The sequence below is a fragment of the Leiobunum rupestre genome, chromosome 2 (genome assembly GCF_980474605.1).
Source record: "Leiobunum rupestre chromosome 2, qqLeiRupe1.1.hap1, whole genome shotgun sequence".
In the NCBI taxonomy this organism is placed as follows: domain Eukaryota; kingdom Metazoa; phylum Arthropoda; class Arachnida; order Opiliones; family Sclerosomatidae; genus Leiobunum; species Leiobunum rupestre.
In genome coordinates, this window is record NC_143385.1 from 25,328,831 (window position 1) to 25,347,531 (window position 18,701).

Sequence of the window (18,701 nt, forward strand, 5' to 3'; positions counted from 1 at the left end):
AGATCCGGGATTTAAGGGGTGAAATGGGGGTAAAATCATCGAAAAGTCAATGTATTTCTGATATTTCTCGCGACGATTTGTTTTTTCGTATATCAACATACTGTGTCCAGGCCAACTTGTTCATTTATCTACGTTTATCTCGAAAGATACTTGAACGTATATCTTATCAAGTTTTATCGTACGTAATAAGATAAAATGATGTAAAAATTGATAACCTAGGCGACGCGTACGCAGATTCCCCGGGGGACGCGGTTAATTTGAATTTAAGATTGTTTTGACGTCATGGAATATTCGTTGTTCAAGTAGAATGGAAATATTTTTAAACTTCATTTTAATAACATTATCACGTAAGTGGTACTTAAATATGCTTGGCACTTGAACCGATCTCACGAGTATTTCTTAAAACGAATATCTCGATCGCGTTTTATCGTACAAAATAAGTGGAAATTATGTTAGTTGTATGATACTTGATAACCTAGGCAGGAAGATAGCGCGCACGTGCGCGGATTACCTGGGAGGGGCGAATTGCCCGGGGAGTGCGGTTTATTTGAATTTAAAACATGGATTTCGTCTCCGAAATAATTAATGTACCCAAAATTGGACCGCAAGTTTTTTTTCTTTTTAGGGGAAGCTCTTTGGGAGTTTAACATTACAATAAAGCTAATAGGTCCAGTTTGGGGTACTTTTGGTCCGAAATGGGGTACATAGGGTCGAAAATGGTGACTTTGGTCGTTTTAAGGGTACTTTTGGTCTAATTTGGTCCATTTTTGGGTACATCAGAAAAGCAGTTGGAAAAACGAAGAGCCTTTTTTTCCACCCATCCCCAAACTCCAAATATTTCTTGCTATAATTTATTTATCGCTTCCGTAGGTATAAAATAAGATAAAAACCACTTACCTATATTTTAATTACGGTAAATTAAAAATACTTAATTAGTGTACTAAGTTACGTTTAAAAGAACCTTTTATAACAATTCCAATATGTAAATATAGGTAAAAGGATTGAAAAAATACTTTAAGTAAGTGGTTTTACTGATAAACTCTAAAGGAATTTAACTTTGAAGGGTATCTTAGATTATTGTTTTTAATTTTATTCAAGTTGAAAACGTATTAAGAGTCCTTCAAAGTACTATAAAAGGATTTTATTTACGAACTAAATTCATATTTTCTTCAAACTTCCAATTCGCTTTTATTACTATTTAAATACGGTAAAATATAATTCTTATACACAAATATAGCCAGAAAGATACTATCAAACACTAAAATTAAAATGAAACGAAATTTGTGTGGATAAGATTTGTAAATATAATTTTCAAAATAATTACTTTCACGCTTTATTTAAGTCAAGCAATTACATTTTTTAAAATGAATGAAGTTAAACAATATAAAAATTTGTAAATATTGTAAATATTTTTAGACAATAAAGAAATTAAGAAATGTTTTAATTAAAATATCTTTTATTTTCTACAATAGTTATATTTTATTTTTATAAATATTCCAATATTAAATGGGAACCACGTATGCGTAACAATTTCAATATGTAAATATAGGTATAAAAATACTATAAAAACAGTTACCTATATTTTAAATACGGTAAAATATAAATACATTTCCGATATGTAAATAGGTAGAATAACACTATGAAAAATTCCTTTTTCTACTTTTAATACGACAACACACAACTCTGATACGCAAATATACAGGGTCTTTTTTTTTGCTCGGAAAAGTGTTTTTTTTCAAAAACTATTTATAGTACCGATTTCAAATTTGGAAGGTCAATTCTCTATATCGGGGGACATCAGTTTGTGAAATTTGAGCGTTTTCGGTAATGTTTTTCACCAATTTTGAAAAATTATTTTTCGACCACTAGGTGCGAGATAAAAAATTTCTATTATAAAGTTGTAGGCCGTCATCGAAAACCCTTAAAAATTGTTCACTCGACGAAAAACAACTTATTTATCAGTGAAAATTCGAGCTTGAAAAATTTACAAAATGGTGAAGCCAAATTACGATTGTTTGAAACGATAATTGAAAAGGGAACAAGTCTAATACAAACGTAGTAGAGTTTTCACACTTGAAAAAATGTACACGTTTGGTTTTTAAATGCAGATATTTTATTCACATAAATTTTTACAAAACATTTTCAATAATATCACCATTGGCTGCAACACAGGTTTGTGCGCGGACAATTAAGTTCTCAAACGCTTTCTCTACCATTTCTGGTGTGACGTCTCGGCAAGCACTGATTATTCGTCTAATGAGTTCCTCCCTAGTTTCAATGGGTGTGGCGTATACCTTTGCTTTAACGAATCCCCAGAGAAAATAATCCAGCGGTGTTAGGTCAGGTGACCTTGCTGGCCAATGCACTGGACCATTTCTCCCTATCCACCTTTCAGGAAACTCGTTGTTGAGGTGCTCAGTTACTTGCCGGGAAAAATGCGGAGGGCCGCCATCTTGCTGAAACCACAACTGACGTCTTTCAGCCAATGGAAGGTCGTCGATTGCGTCACTCAGTTCGTTCTGTAGAAAATGTAAATACCTTTGGCCGTTGAGGTTCGTCGGCAGGAAAAAGGGACCAATCAAACGGTTTCCAACAAGTCCAACCCAAACATTGACCCGTTCAAATTGAACCTGGTGATGATATTCAAAACCCCAATGTGGGTTGATGTCAGACCAAAGATGGCTGTTTTGATGATTAAAGGGCCCATCTCTAGAAAATGACGCTTCGTCGGAGAACAAAACATGGCGCAAAAATTGTCTATCTTCTTGGTCAGCATTTAGTAACCAGTTGCTAAATTCATAACGTCTTTGATGGTCTCCGTCAATTAGTCCTTGGTGGAGCGTAGCTCTGTATGGGTGATAGCGATTCTTACGAAGAATTTTCCACACACGATTTGCAGAACAACCCAAATCAGCAGCGGCGTTAGCGCAACTGTGACGAGGATATGCCACAAAGTACGCGAGTACATTGTTCTCGAAGTATAAATCCGGTTGACCCAATCCGCGAAACCTAGGTTGCAAGTTACCAAATTGATTGAAATCGTGAATTGCTCGTCTTACTGTATTTACAGATGGTGCTCCATTTGGATGTCTTTCTGCGAAGATTTCAGTCACTCTTCTAAGGTTTTGCGCTGCTTCTCCATAGTAAATGGCAACTATCTCGGTACGCTCAGCTACTGAATAACGAGGCATTGTTCGAAATATTATCAAACACTGATAATAATCTCCCAAAGTTTTCCTTTAAATACCCAATGCATGTTTAGGATTGACCTATAGCCTCGTGTTTTTTAAATCCGGTCGTTTTTTAACCAAAGTTTCAACTGGATTAGGTAATTCGGTTTCAATTATCGTTTCAAACAATCGTAATTTGGCTTCACCAACTTGTAAATTTTTCAAGCTCGAATTTTCACTGATAAATAAATTGTTTTTCGTCGAGTGAACAATTTTTAAGGGTTTTCGATGACGGCCTACAACTTTATAATAGAAATTTTTTTTCTCGCACCTAGTGGTCGAAAAATAATTTTTCAAAATTGGTGAAAAACATTACCGAAAACGCTCAAATTTCTCAAACTGATGTCCCCCGGTATAGATAATTGACCTTCCAAATTTGAAATCGGTACTATAAATAGTTTTTGAAAAAAAACACTTTTCCGAGCAAAAAAAAAGACCCTGTATACAGAAAATATTAAAAAAACAATTTTCCGATACACAAATATAGATAAAGAAATACTATAAAATGTAAAAAGGTAGAAAAATACTACACATTAACCATTATAAATTTAAGCTTACAACATCCTTCACGTATAGAGCATAACATATATGTTCAGAGTTAACTTGTTTCCTCGTTATCTTTATCTCATATGTTTTAAATAGCGTATGGAATAAGTTAAGAATGTACTGAAATGGTGTATGTTAAAACCTCGTATAATAAAGAGTAAAACATAAGTTCAGAGTCGGCTTGATTACTAAAGCGAATAACACAGAGACGTTTCCGGTGTAGTCACGTAGGAAGAAAAATACTACAACAATATCTATACTCTACATTCAACACGTTAAAATATATTTCCGAAATGCCAATATAGGTAGTAAAATACTACAAAATCTCTATACTCTACCTTCAATACGTTAAATTACATTCCGATATGTAAATATAGGAGGAAAAATACTACAAAAGCCTCTTTTCTTGGCGTTCAATATGTTAAAATAGATTTCTGAAATGCAAATATAGGTAGTAAAAATGATATGCCTCCGATCGAATCGTTCATTTTTTTCCCTATTTATTTAAATATAAGTATTTAAATTAGAATTGCTTCTAGTCTTCGGCAGTCGATTAATTTTTATCCATGAATAAAATAAGCTCGGCTATATTTAAATAATATTTATTTAAATAACCAATAGTTGAATAAAAATTGTTAAATGTTTAAATAATCGAAAGTGAATAAGCCTATTATTTAAATAAAACAAACAATTATTTAAATAAGTACCACTTTTATTCAAATATTTGCTTGGTTACGTAAAAAACCTAATTAAATAAGTTAAAATGATATTCTTTTTACCAACGTTTTTTAAATAAATCGGTCGGTATATAAAGTTTAAAATGTGTGTTCTGAGGGTAGAAATAATATCAGCCCTATTTTGATTTTCTTCCAAGTTAAGTGTTTCAGATAACGTTTACTTATTCCGCACCTTCCATCCATTTTTTCACATTAATTTGATATAACCTTGTATCTTCCTACAATTCAGTTTTATGCTATGTACAATTCCCTTATTCATTACATCATTCCAAATTTAGTCTAATTCATTCACGGGCGTTGATCTTCTGAAATGGATATTCCAATAAAACCTTTTTCTTATATCATCGCTTCTGATTAATCTGAATGTTGTCAATATAAAAAATATCATATGCTATATTTAAATATAAAGGATAAACACTGCTTAGGTTAAGGATAGATTGAAATGGAATATTTAAGTAAAAAAGCATAAATTTCTGAGGGCCTTTTCCTCCAAAATATCTAAAAGGGCAAGTACATTCTCGATAATTATACAAGTTCTTTGGAATAAGAGACGTTTTTATCAAAGATAAGCCAAGTTTATACCTTATTGTCATTAGTTCCATAACAAGAACCACGTTGTAACGTGATAATGGCTACCCCTATCGAGAATTTTCGGCACTAAGAAATTCTACGTTTCTATGTATTATACGGGTTTTGACAGATTGATATTTTAAATATCCGTGAAACGTAAACTTATCAGAATAAGAAATGGCATACAATGAGATTAGATAACTAGATAACGATCATTGATAATAAAATTCTAATCGTTTAAATTTAACTTATATTTTTTACTAATAATAAAAATATTTAAGAAACATGCTATTATTTTTAACATATATAAGGCAATTTTTTTATTCACTATATAATCCAATTTTTTTTTTAAACTTAGAAGTTAGTTTGTATGAAATACTTACTAATACCTGAAAAATAGACTTTAGAGTGGATAATTAAGTATTTTTCAATCCTTTTACCTACATTTACATATTGGAATTGTTACAAAAGGTTCTTTTAAACGTAACTTAGTACATTAATTTATTTTGGAAGTTCAAAACGTATTAAGAGCCCTTCAGAGTACCATAAAAGGATTTCATTTACAAACTAAATTAATATTTTCTTCAAACTTTCAATTCGTTATAATTTGAATTTAAATGAAAACATCATGGATTATAGGTGCGTAATCTACTATTAGACCGAACGGATTAAAAATACTTAAAGTAAGTGGTTTTACTGATAAACTCTAAAGGAATTTTGGAATTTTCTAGAATAGCAAAGTAAAACTAAAACGTAAACCAAGTTTAAAACGAAACTAATAACTGGGAGAAAGGTTGAAGTAAGTAATTTTTTTTGATTATTCGTTTTTTAATTTTTGAGTTCCCTATATTATTATAAACTAAATTAAATATAATTTTTGAAAATTTGTGATAAAAGATCTGCTCCTTCGTGTTTTACATATATTTAAAAACTCGAGATTTTAATGAATTGTTTTCAAAGCACGAAAAATATAGCAGATTCTTTGATTTTAATTGTAGTTAGTAGTTACTTAAAAAAAGAAAAGTCGCTAGCTGACTTGGAGCTGGTGTAGTTAAATTTTAAAAATGTGTATTTTAAATTTTGTTTGTAAAAGTGTTTTTTGAAAAAGTTTAGTATTATAGTTTAAATTTATTAAATAAAACAAAATATAAATTATACATTTGGTTTAGTATTTTACTATTGCCAGTAAAATTAACAGTAATTTCAATTACTTTTTTAGTTTTTTTTTGACAAATATGCAAACTATTTAGTTATTTCAAAAACAAATACGTCGAATTATTTGGTATTCGAAATACTATTGGTTAGTTTTTATATCTTTAATTTTATTTTTCAGAACAATTTCTCTTTGTCTAGCTTCTTCTAACTTTAATTTAGATGGCCTTAAAGCCAAGTATTTAACAAATTTTGTAACCAAGTAGATGGACCTTTAAACAATTTTTCAGTCATGTAGTCAAGGAAATGTTCAAATATACGTGTATTTGTTCATTTTGATGGTCAAATAGCCCAGTATGGAACTGCCAGATGATAGTCAGACGTTGAGACGCGGGTGGCGCCCGTGCCCCAGCGTCCGCGCCCTCGCCCTGATGGTGCCCCGAGCCCCCGTTGACGTCTGAAATGTGAAACGCACCTATAATCCATGATGTTTTCATTTAAATTCAAATTATAACGAATTGAAAGTTTGAAGAAAATATTAATTTAGTTTGTAAATGAAATCCTTTTATAATACTCTGAAGGGCTCTTAATACGTTTTGAACTACCAAAATAAATTAATGTACTAAGTAACGTTTAAAAGAACCTTTTGTAACAATTCCAATATGTAAATATAGGTAAAAGGATTGAAAAATACTTAATTATCCACTCTAAAGTCTATTTTTCAGGTATTAGTAAGTATTTCATACAAACTAACTTCTAAGTTTGAAAAAAAAAATTGGATTATATAGTGAATAAAAAAATTGTCTTATATATGTTAAAAATAATAGCATGTTTCTTAAATATTTTTATTATTAGTAAAAAATATATGTTAAATTTAAACGATTAGAATTTTATTATCAATGATCGTTATCTAGTTATCTAATCTCATTGTATGCCATTTCTTATTTTGATAAGTTTACGTTTCACGGATATTTAAAATATCAATCTGTCAAAACCCGTATAAAATTATATAATACATAGAAACGTAGAATTTCTTAGTGCCGAAAATTCTCGATAGGGGTAGCCATTATCACGTTACAACGTGGTTCTTGTTATGGAACTAATGACAATAAGGTATAAACGTGGCTTATCTTTGATAAAAACGTCTCTTATTCCAAAGAACTTGTATAATTATCGAGAATGTACTTGCCCTTTTAGATATTTTGGAGGAAAAGGCCCTCAGAAATTTATGCTTTTTTACTTAAATATTCCATTTCAATCTATCCTTAACCTAAGCAGTGTTTATCCTTTATATTTAAATATAGCATATGATGTTTTTTATATTGACAACATTCAGATTAATCAGAAGCGATGATATAAGAAAAAGATGATAAAATACGCGAAAAAGTAGATTAGTCCATAATTAAAAGGGATAATATAGCTAAATCCTAAACAAATTTGTTTTAATTATGGACTAATCTACTTTTTCGCGTATTTTATCATTCTTCTCACAGTCCATAGGTGGTTTCTACTAACTTAATATAAGAAAAAGGTTTTATTGGAATATCCATTTCAGAAGATCAACGCCCGTGAATGAATTAGACTAAATTTGGAATGATGTAATGAATAAGGGAATTGTACATAGCATAAAACTGAATTGTAGGAAGATACAAGGTTATATCAAATTAATGTGAAAAATGGATGGAAGGTGCGGAATAAGTAAACGTTATCTGAAACACTTAACTTGGAAGAAAATCAAAATATGGCTGATATTATTTCTATAGTATTTTACTACCTATATTGGCATTTCAGAAAAATATTTTAACGTGTTGAATGTAGAGTATAGAGATTGTTGTAGTATTTTTCTTCCTACGTGACTACACCGGAAACGTCTCTGTGTTATTCGCTTTAGTAATCAAGCCGACTCTGAACTTATGTTTTACTCTTTATTATACGAGGTTTTAACATACACCATTTCAGTACATTCTTAACTTATTCCATACGCTATTTAAAACATATGAGATAAAGATAACGAGGAAACAAGTTAACTCTGAACATATATGTTATGCTCTATACGTGAAGGATGTTGTAAGCTTAAATTTATAATGGTTAATGTGTAGTATTTTTCTACCTTTTTACATTTTATAGTATTTCTTTATCTATATTTGTGTATCGGAAAATTGTTTTTTTTTAATATTTTCTGTATATATTTGCGTATCAGAGTTGTGTGTTGTCGTATTAAAAGTAGAAAAAGGAATTTTTCATAGTGTTATTCTACCTATTTACATATCGGAAATGTATTTATATTTTACCGTATTTAAAATATAGGTAATTGTTTTTATAGTATTTTTATACCTATATTTACATATTGAAATTGTTACACATACGTGGTTCCCATTTAATATTGGAATATTTATAGTAATAAAAGATAACTATTGTAGAAAATAAAAGATATTTTAATTAAAACATTTCTTAATTTCTTTATTGTCTAAAAATATTTACAATATTTACAAATTTTTATATTGTTTAACTTCATTCATTTTAAAAAATGTAATTGCTTGACTTAAATAAAGCGTGAAAGTAATTATTTTGAAAATTATATTTACAAATCTTATCCACACAAATTTCGTTTCATTTTAATTTTAGTGTTTGATAGTATCTTTCTGGCTATATTTGTGTATAAGAATTATATTTTACCGTATTTAAATAGTAATAAAAGCGAATTGAAAGTTTGAAGAAAATATGAATTTAGTTCGTAAATAAAATCCTTTAATAGTACTTTGAAGGACTCTTAATACGTTTTCAACTTGAATAAAATTAAAAACAATAATCTAAGATACCCTTCAAAGTTAAATTCCTTTAGAGTTTATCAGTAAAACCACTTACTTTAAGTATTTTTTCAATCCTTTTACCTATACTTACATATTGGAATTGTTATAAAAGGTTCTTTTAAACGGAACTTAGTACACTAATTAAGTATTTTTAATTTACCGTAATTAAAATATAGGTAAGTGGTTTTTATCTTATTTTCTACCTACGGAAGCGATAAATAAATTATAGCAATAAATTTTTGGAGTTTGGGGATGGGTGGAAAAAAAAGGCTCTTCGTTTTTCCAAGTGCTTTTCTGATGTACCCAAAAATGGACCAAATTAGACCAAAAGTACCCTTAAAACGACCAAAGTCACCATTTTCGGCCCTATGTACCCCATTTCGGACCAAAAGTACCCCAAACTGGACCTATTAGCTTTATTGTAATGTTTAACTCCCATAGAGCTTCCCCTAAAATGAAAAAAACTTGCGGTCCAATTTTGGGTACATGAATTATTTCGGAGACGAAATCCATGTTTTAAATTCAAATTAACCGCGCTCCCCGGGCAATCCACGCCTCCCAGGTAATCCGCGCCTCCCAGGTAATCCGTGCCTCCCAGGTAATCTTCCTGCCTAGCTTATCAAGTATCATACAACTTACATAATTTCCACTTATTTCGTACGATAAAACGCGATCGAGATATTCGTTTTAAGAAATACTCGTGAGATCGGTTCAAGTGCCAAGCATATTTAAGTACCACTTACGTGATAATGTTATTAAAATGAAGTTTAAAAATATTTCCATTCTACTTGAACAACGAATATTCCATGACGTCAAAACAATCTTAAATTCAAATTAACCGCGTCCCCCGGGGAATCTGCGTACGCGTCGCCTAGGTTATCAATTTTTACATCATTTTATCTTATTACGTACGATAAAACTTGATAAGATATACGTTCAAGTATCTTTCGAGATAAACGTAGATAAATGAACAAGTTGGCCTGGACACAATATGTTGATATACGAAAAAACAAATCGTCGCGAGAAATATCAGAAATACATTGACTTTTCGATGATTTTACCCCCATTTCACCCCTTAAATCCCGGATCTCGATCCCGAACCTAAACCTGAACCTGGGATCGGAGCCTCGCCCTTACTTTCCTTCTACTCAAGAAGCGAAAAACTTACCCTCACAAAGCACAGAAAGCCACTTATTAAACCACAGCTCGTATATCAATAAATAACCGTAGACGGAATAGTTAGTGCGACACCTTACCATTAACAAACATGAATTTTCGACGTTATTATCATGAAACAGGATAAGCTAAACAACACGACCTACACACTATAAAGTCTCCTCCAAAACTGGACGTTTTCGTGGAAACAAAATAATCTCAAACAAGTTGGCAAGAATAGTCCCTAGTGGTATTAATTTATCGAGATAACCCTTAAAGATATATCTCCGCAATTTAGAGTTAAAAATGTTATTCCAGTTCTATCCCGCCCGGTATAAAATTTTGATTATAATTAAAATAATTGAGACGAAACGAGCAATTTTAATTTATTCAGAATATCACAAGTTAGTTGTTACAACACTGCACAATTGAATTAAACCCTTTTTTACAGTACAAGTTTATAAGTTGAATACATGTATAATACGAAGCAAATTTTAATGAAAGAAATATCTACAGAGGGTATTATAACGACCGTTCGCTTTTTGGTTTATAATTTTAACGGAATCGGGCTGATTTTAATTAAACGATAGTGTATCGAACTTTTGTTAAAAGAATATTCCCTAAGGCCGCGCGATAAATTTACGAGAATATTTCCCGTCGCCGTTATATCGAAAATTTATTTGATTCGGGATTGCCAGAACTGTAATATTGTGGGTGAGTGATTAGAAAATAAAATGGCAACCAGAATTATACAAAATTATAAATGTTTATTTTTATTCAGAACAGTCTATGGAACGTTCTTGATTTAACTTTCATAAATAGCCCAACAATATATATCCCTTCTACGTAATTGTACAGAACTGGTACTTAAGTGTCTAAGACTAGATTTGTCTTAGTTCATCGTGATTGAAACATAAACCAAAACACACTTACACTTAAGTAAATATTATAAATTATACTGAGTAATTTTAACTAAATTCAAACTACCTAACTATAAACTCCGTCTTAATTAACAGCTGAGAGCTGTTCGCTACTAATTACTTCCAATCTACTTAATTAGCCTCACAGGTCAAGTTGACAATTTCAAGGGTATAATTTGGTTATTCCAATTCAAAAAAATAACAATCAATTTTATCTTACAGCTGACTTGAGTGAGTTCACAATTACTTTAACACTTTCAGTCTTAAGCACGCACTGTTCATACACTTAAGTCCATTCACTCACGTTCCAAACGCGAAACACAATTTAACTCTTTTCTTGACCGTAGACCGAACATACTAATTAAAACCGCAAAGTTACCTCATAACTTTTGTGCGACACCAGGACCCCGTCCTGTAGTATTTCGTCTGACAGCCAAGAACTAAGAAAGACTTAATCTTCTAAATTGACGGCAACGGCCTTATATACCTTTATTTCGTGTTTTTTTGACCCCTCGAGATTTGACTAAAGTTCGAAAAATTGAAGAGATTATATTTTTTACCCGGTTTGATTGATAGTTCTCCACACGGTGGCGCTATATTATTACTTTTATATAGTTTCCGCGGGAGTTTTGAATAATTATCCTTTTTCTAAGCGTTATTAAAAGGTAAAAAACCCACCTTATCATAATGGTTTCTTTACTTTTTATTTTCCTAAAGGAAGTCAATGGCTCGGCGGTAAACTATCTGCATTGTAACGATGCGACCCGAGTTCGATTCCTGAACACGATCAAATAAATTTAAATACTCAGATATTTAATTAAATATAATATAAATATAATTTATAAATGTTTAATTAAATATTAGATTAATATAATTTATTAATATTTAATTAAATATAAGATTATTATAATTTATAAATATTTCTTAAATATAAGATTAATATAATTTATAAATATTTCTTAAATATAAGATTAATATAATTTAAAAATATTTAAAATTATGTAAAATAAATTATAGTACCTAACGTTATAACTTTGTAAATGACATTCGCCAAAGCTGTTTTTTAGAAAAACACAGTAACGTAACAAGCGTTGGTGGCTGAGTGGTTAGAGTAAATCTCTTGCACCCTGCCATTGGACGTTGAGAGGTTGCATAACACTCAGCATTCGGTCCGTCCCAAAGTCATTAAGTAGAAGCTGGAGAGAAAACACCCGTACAAACACAACATCTACAACCATCATAACACAGACACACCACAATCTCTACACCCACAACCGACATAACACGAACTCAATATGCTCAACCATCAAAACACAAACACAACAAACTCAACACTAACAACCGTCATAACACGAACTCAACATTCACAACCTACGCATAAACTTTACAAAAACGTAATACACCAAACCGTCACGACGGTGAGCGAAAAAACACCATCGAAACCAAACCGCTAATGCATCCGTTAACACTCACCGTCACACGGTGGTTTTGCAAACCCTTCGAGAAACTGCGAACGCAGAGATTTCGAGAAACTACGTACGCAATGATTAACCTTTGCACGAAAAATGCGAACGCGTTCGCAGGGCAGACACACAGACAGACAGACAGACAGACAGAGTGATTGTAAAACCCCTCCTAGGGGACTATGTCCCCTCGGAGAGGTAAAAACCAAAGATAAAAATTAAGATCAAAGAATAGACAAAAAACAACATTATCTCGATCAGTAAAAATAACATACGACCCTTCCTTTGCCTAATACCCAAATACATATTATATTAAAATAATTTAAATCTTACACGAAAACTTGTTCTATTTCAATTAAACCAAAATTTCACACTATTAAATACGCTTCCGATAAAGCTGAAGGTCTAATTTTCAATGAAGCGTAATAAGCGTCGGTGGTTCTGTGGTAGAACGTCCGCCTGTCAAGCAGGCGGTCTCGGGTTCGAAACCCACCCGATGCGATCGCAAATTGATACTCTGACGAATACCGTGAACAATTTTTGGAAACCCTGCCATTGGACGTTGAGAGGTTGCCATAACACTCAGCACTCGGTCCGTCCCAAAGTCAATAAGAAGGAGTTGGAGAGAACGCACCCATAACAACTGGCGCGACGGTGATCGTTAACGAAAAACAAATGCAACCAAACGTAACGTAATCGCAAATTTAGCCGTTAACGCTTACCGTCACACGGTGGTTTTGCCAACCTTTAAACTGCTAAAACGGTTATTCGACTGCGTACGCAGTGATCCAAGAAACTGCGTATGCAATGATTACCCTTTGCCCCGAAAATGCGAACGCGTTCGCAGGCCTGACAGACAGACCCACAGACCCACAGACCCACAGACAGACAGACAGACTGACACGGTGGTTGTATAACCCCTCCTAGGGTACAAAGTCCCCTCGGAGAGGTAAAAAGGTCAATTATGTAGTGTTTGACAACGGATAATGTACTCTTTGCAATAAAGTTGTATAGATCATTTACATACTTAGTTTCTACGCTTTCAACCGAAATTGCACTTATCATAAAAATACCGATGAAATTGGCAAGCTTATTACTAATGTTCAACCGATCATAAATTGAACTGCGATGACAGAATTGATTAGCTATAAAACGTTTTTAAAGTAATCATTCAAAAACTTTTGGCCAAATTTAAAATAAAAATATTGCTACTACAATGAGAATAAAAATTAAATAAGTTTTTTATAAAATATGTTGCAAACCCGCAAATTCTGTATAAGTACCAATTCAGGTTTTGGGTAAAGCACTACATACACACAGTGGCGTAGCCAATGTTTTGATTCGCAAGGTAGAGCACAATTAAAAAAAAACATGTGGGGCAATAATATAACTAATAATAATGAAATGGTAAATTTAACGTGCAAAACAACATTACAGAAATAACTCGAAGGATGTATATATGAGCTTTACAATATAAAGGCTGAAGATATTGGCTGGAGAAGAAGGCCAGCCAAGAAATATTTGCGGACTCACTGTGGTGCAATAGTAAGCGTCACCTGTAACTTTACCCCGCTCTTAACCCTTCGGGTCAGAGGTCGCCACTTTCGGAGAATTCCGAAGGTGGACGACGCCAGCGAGGATGAGTCCTCCCTACCTTCCCCAGCAGCGATGGCCCAAAACAACGAGAGGACTCTCTGAAGTAAAGGGAAAGTCTGTTAGGGACAAAGCCTACATTTGCGGATGCAAATGCGGGCTTTACACACCCCCACCCAAAAATTAGGCGTCGGGTGTGAGGTCTAGGTGGTCCATAGCGTCGAGAAAGTGCTCGTCGCCACAATCGAGGGGAGAGACGTCGTTATCTCCCACTAACAAAGTGTCCAGATCCATCGTGACGGCGGATCCAGACACTCGTGGGGGTAAGACTGTTGTAGGGGCGGCGCCAAGCTCAGCGACCGGAATCAGCTCGACTGACTTGGCAACGGAAGCCCCCTGCACCGTAGGGACAGCTACCGAAGGATACACCCTCGGAGCTACTTTCCCCCTGGTACACCTCTGGCAGACATGGGGAGTGGGGCGTCCCACTACCCCAAGCATCTGCTGCTTGGGCCACCGGGCGGCACTGAAATAGGTCAACAGGCCAACGTCCATCGGTGCCACCCAAGTAGCCACGGTCCTTGACATCCGTTGATGGGGCTTATGCCTCGCCTCAAAGGACGCCGGTGATGCTGTTGTGAAGTGGGCGGCCTGCCCCCTTGATCCTTGGGCGGTATGCCTTAAGGGTCCTCCTAAGGCCGTCTGCCTTGTGGTTTGGGCTGGTTGCCCTCCTCTCGACAGGGCGGTCTGCCCCGGCGTTCCTTTGGCCGTCTGCTCATTCTGACGTCCACGCGTCATATAATTTGAGAAATAATGTCTATTACGTAATAATTCAAAATGATTATTAATTAATTCACATTAATAATATATAAAAAGAGTTGTAATAATTTAATTTTAGTACTACAAGAGAGGCATAGCTAAACAAATTCCGTATAGCGAGTCCAGGGAAAGTAAAAAAAAGGTAATGCCGAGATTACCACGTTGAAGTACATAAACATGCAATTTGATGATTGCTTATGAGCAGCTATAATGATACTTAAAAAGAAAAATCTACATGCAATATGTACCGATACTTTTCCAGCATATGCATTAGATGTTTTTCCATTCTTAACCTACAACTGTGTGTCGTTAATAATTAAGCTTTAAAATATCGGTTTATTTATATGAAAAAAGGTAATTTTTGGCAGTGTTAGCATTTCTGAAATCTTGACATCACAGATAAAATCTTTTATTTAGATAGGTAATCTGTTGATTTGTGCTTTTGGTGGGTACATAAAAAAATTTTTCTAAAAAATTACAGTTTTCGTTTCGCAGAATATAGATTTATCGTTTCGAAGCTTAAATAGTAAAATTTGGTAAACTTGTGCATGATAGCATTTTAAAAAGTGTGTGTATTCAAGCTCGATAAATTTATTTTCAACCTGTTAAATTTTGGTTAGTAGATATTTTGCGCAGCCTCTCTAAGAGAGTATGTCGAATGTGAGCATAGAAAAATTACTAAACTGAAGTAGAGTAATTTGAAACAGTTCACCGATATCAGTCGTTGGCTAGTCGGAATGTTCCAAACAGCGTTCTTCTGCAGCTCCCGTCAACCCTTGCCACGTGTTCTCGAAAATTTAGGCCTAAGTCGGGAATGGTGCCAATTCTCTCAAAGTGTCGGTTCGAGTTACTGCTTTGTAATCAATTTTTTGCTTGAACATAGATGGGATCGTTTTTCGTTGACGAGTAAAATGTTCATTGCACACCATTTTGAAACGTGGTTCGGATCACTTTTGAGTTGGTGGCAATCACTGATGTTAATTCGTGAATTGTTTAATTATTAATGTTGTTTAATGAATGCCACAATTCAACCGGTGTAAAAGTAAACATATCAAATATCGTGAAATCTGACAAATTCAATTTGCAATCGCCAGATTGTTTAAAGATAATATAACCCCAGGTATTTGACGTGAAACACCAACGTTTGCCTTTGGCTTTAGTAATTTTTGGCGCCACTGTACAACGTTGTTTGAAAAATTGAAGGGGTCTTCCTTAATGATTGCTCTGCAGGTGGCATTCCCTTTATGATATTAATTGCTCAGAAAAAGCGTTTATTTGACAAATTTAAAGAAACGTTGCCAAATTTCCACGTTTCTTTACACAAATTTAATGTTCTTTATTTTTTTGTGTAATTGAAGGTTTAGTTACTTCAATGTATACTTTTGAACACAAACACGAAAATTCATAAACTACACTTTTTAAATTTTCATCTTTAATTTTAGCTTACGTTTCTTAACTAATTTGTCGGTTGTTTTTACCCCTCGGAGGGGTTTTACAATCGTCATGTCTGTTTGTTTGTATGGGTGTATCTGTCAGTCGGTCTGTCTGCGGAAACGCGTTCGCAGTACCGGGGTAAATAATAATAACCACGTTCAAAGTTTCTCGGATTTTGGAAAAGGGTTTATTATTTTTAAAAGTCCTGAATTAAAATTCGTGTTGCGATGTGTGTGTGTTGTGTTTGTGTTTTTCTTGTTGTGTATGTACGGGGTTTCTTTTATCTAACTTCTATATATTGACTTTTGGGAAGGACCAAGAGCCAATGTTTAAGTTAAACGTCTTAGCATCCAAATGGCTGGGTTTCCACCAACTGTTCACGGTACACGACTTATTATCAATTTTTGAAAGCGTCATGTGGGTTTTGAACCCGGGCCCTCCTACCACAGAACCACAGACACAAATTTAGCAGATTTGAAAATTAGAAATTCAGCTTAATCGGACGCGTATATAAATAGTTTAAAGAGTTTTACATTTTGGTTATTTAAAAATAATGGGATATCATGTTTGATTTAAATTATTTCGTAGAGGATTTCAAATGTCGCCCTTTGTCTATTGAACAAAATCAAACACGCTGAGCGAGATTTGAACTCTAACCCGTTTGCATGTCAAGCAAGTGCTCTTCGACTGAACCACCGACAGATAAAATGGGTTGACGATATTTAGGAGTCGAACCCAGGTTGATCTTTTACAGCTGAGCCATTGACTTCCACGTCTTGAAATTTAAAATAAATAATATCATAGACAGTCCATGGACAGGAGAAGTTCAATTTTGCCGCGCTATTTAGTACAGAACTACAGCCAGGTGACGCTAGCATCTCCTTTCAAATAAACTTACATAGCCCAAAGGCTAAGTGAACCCTCCCGTTTTTTCGCCATGGACAAACTCTTCCGAGGAGAGGTTTATTTTGGCTTGCCAACTTGTTTCTTTGGCACAGTAATTGCGCTTAATTTCCAGAACACCAGTTCCACAACATTAACAGTGAATAAATAAATTAATATTTATTTTGTCTTTGTAACAGAGAGAATAACAATTATTCGTTCTACGGGAAGTTTAAAATTTGTAAAAAAAAACTTCTGCTATGCATCAGTTAATTTTGTCGGAATTAAAAAAAAATATCTACATATACAAAAATATACAGTTGTTTTTTTTTGCTCGAAAAAGTGATATGTTTTCTAGAAAGTTGAAATTTGTACTGTACATTATACGTGCCGGGGGACTCTTTCTACCAAAATTGCTTCTAAATCGAAAAATATTCTTCTCGCTACACCACATTGAATTACACCAATGATCCGTATTTGTTACCGGAGAAATAGAAGTAGGAACTCGCATTAAAAAGAGCTACTAATACCCACCCACAAAGAGATTTAAGCCGTCTCAAAATAGCCGTCTGACCCGAAAATTTATAAACCCAACTCGAACCCGCGAGGGTAAACCCCCTAAAATCAGAAACATGCGTTATTTTTTCAATGTGTTTGAATACAGTATGTTCACACCCACGTAGAAGGACATTTGGCGATGATAAAAAATGATGAGTAGTTTATACTACTCTATACAAGGTATTTGGCTAGACTCACGAATAAACCAAACTTTGGAAACTAGTTAAAACAAATTACCACTGTGTCCTTTTTGGTCTAAAAATCGTCGCCTATCCTCGAGCGAGCGTCAGGACTGCCAGCTTTGACTAAGGGTTGGATCAAAACTACGTTTGGAGAACACTCAAAAGACACCATTTTCATCCTTATCGAGCGACACTTCACTAGAGGTCGGGGACGGTTAATCATTATCTATGTTTAAATTGATTTTTTTCGGGAAAAAAATGTAAACAAAGAATTTTGCCGGTTAATATTTCGGAAAATGATTAAAAAACATGTATTATTTGGAAAATTTGAGCTTTTTATCGAAAAAAACGTCGTTTTTCCGATTAATTTTACAAATTTATCATAAAATTAATCGGATAATACAGAATAAGAAATTACTTGATCAAAACATTTTTCGAATAATTTTGAGAGGTTTATCTATTGAATAAAAGTTAACCATCCCCGACCTCTACACTTCACCAAGGACTGCATATGACGGTGATAGACAGCGCCGACTCGACTTCTGTAATTGGTTTTGCCTCATGGCTGACGCACACCAGGATGTTCATTCGGAAGAGATGGGACTTTCAACCGTCAAACCATCATATGTGGGACTACGAGAATAAACACT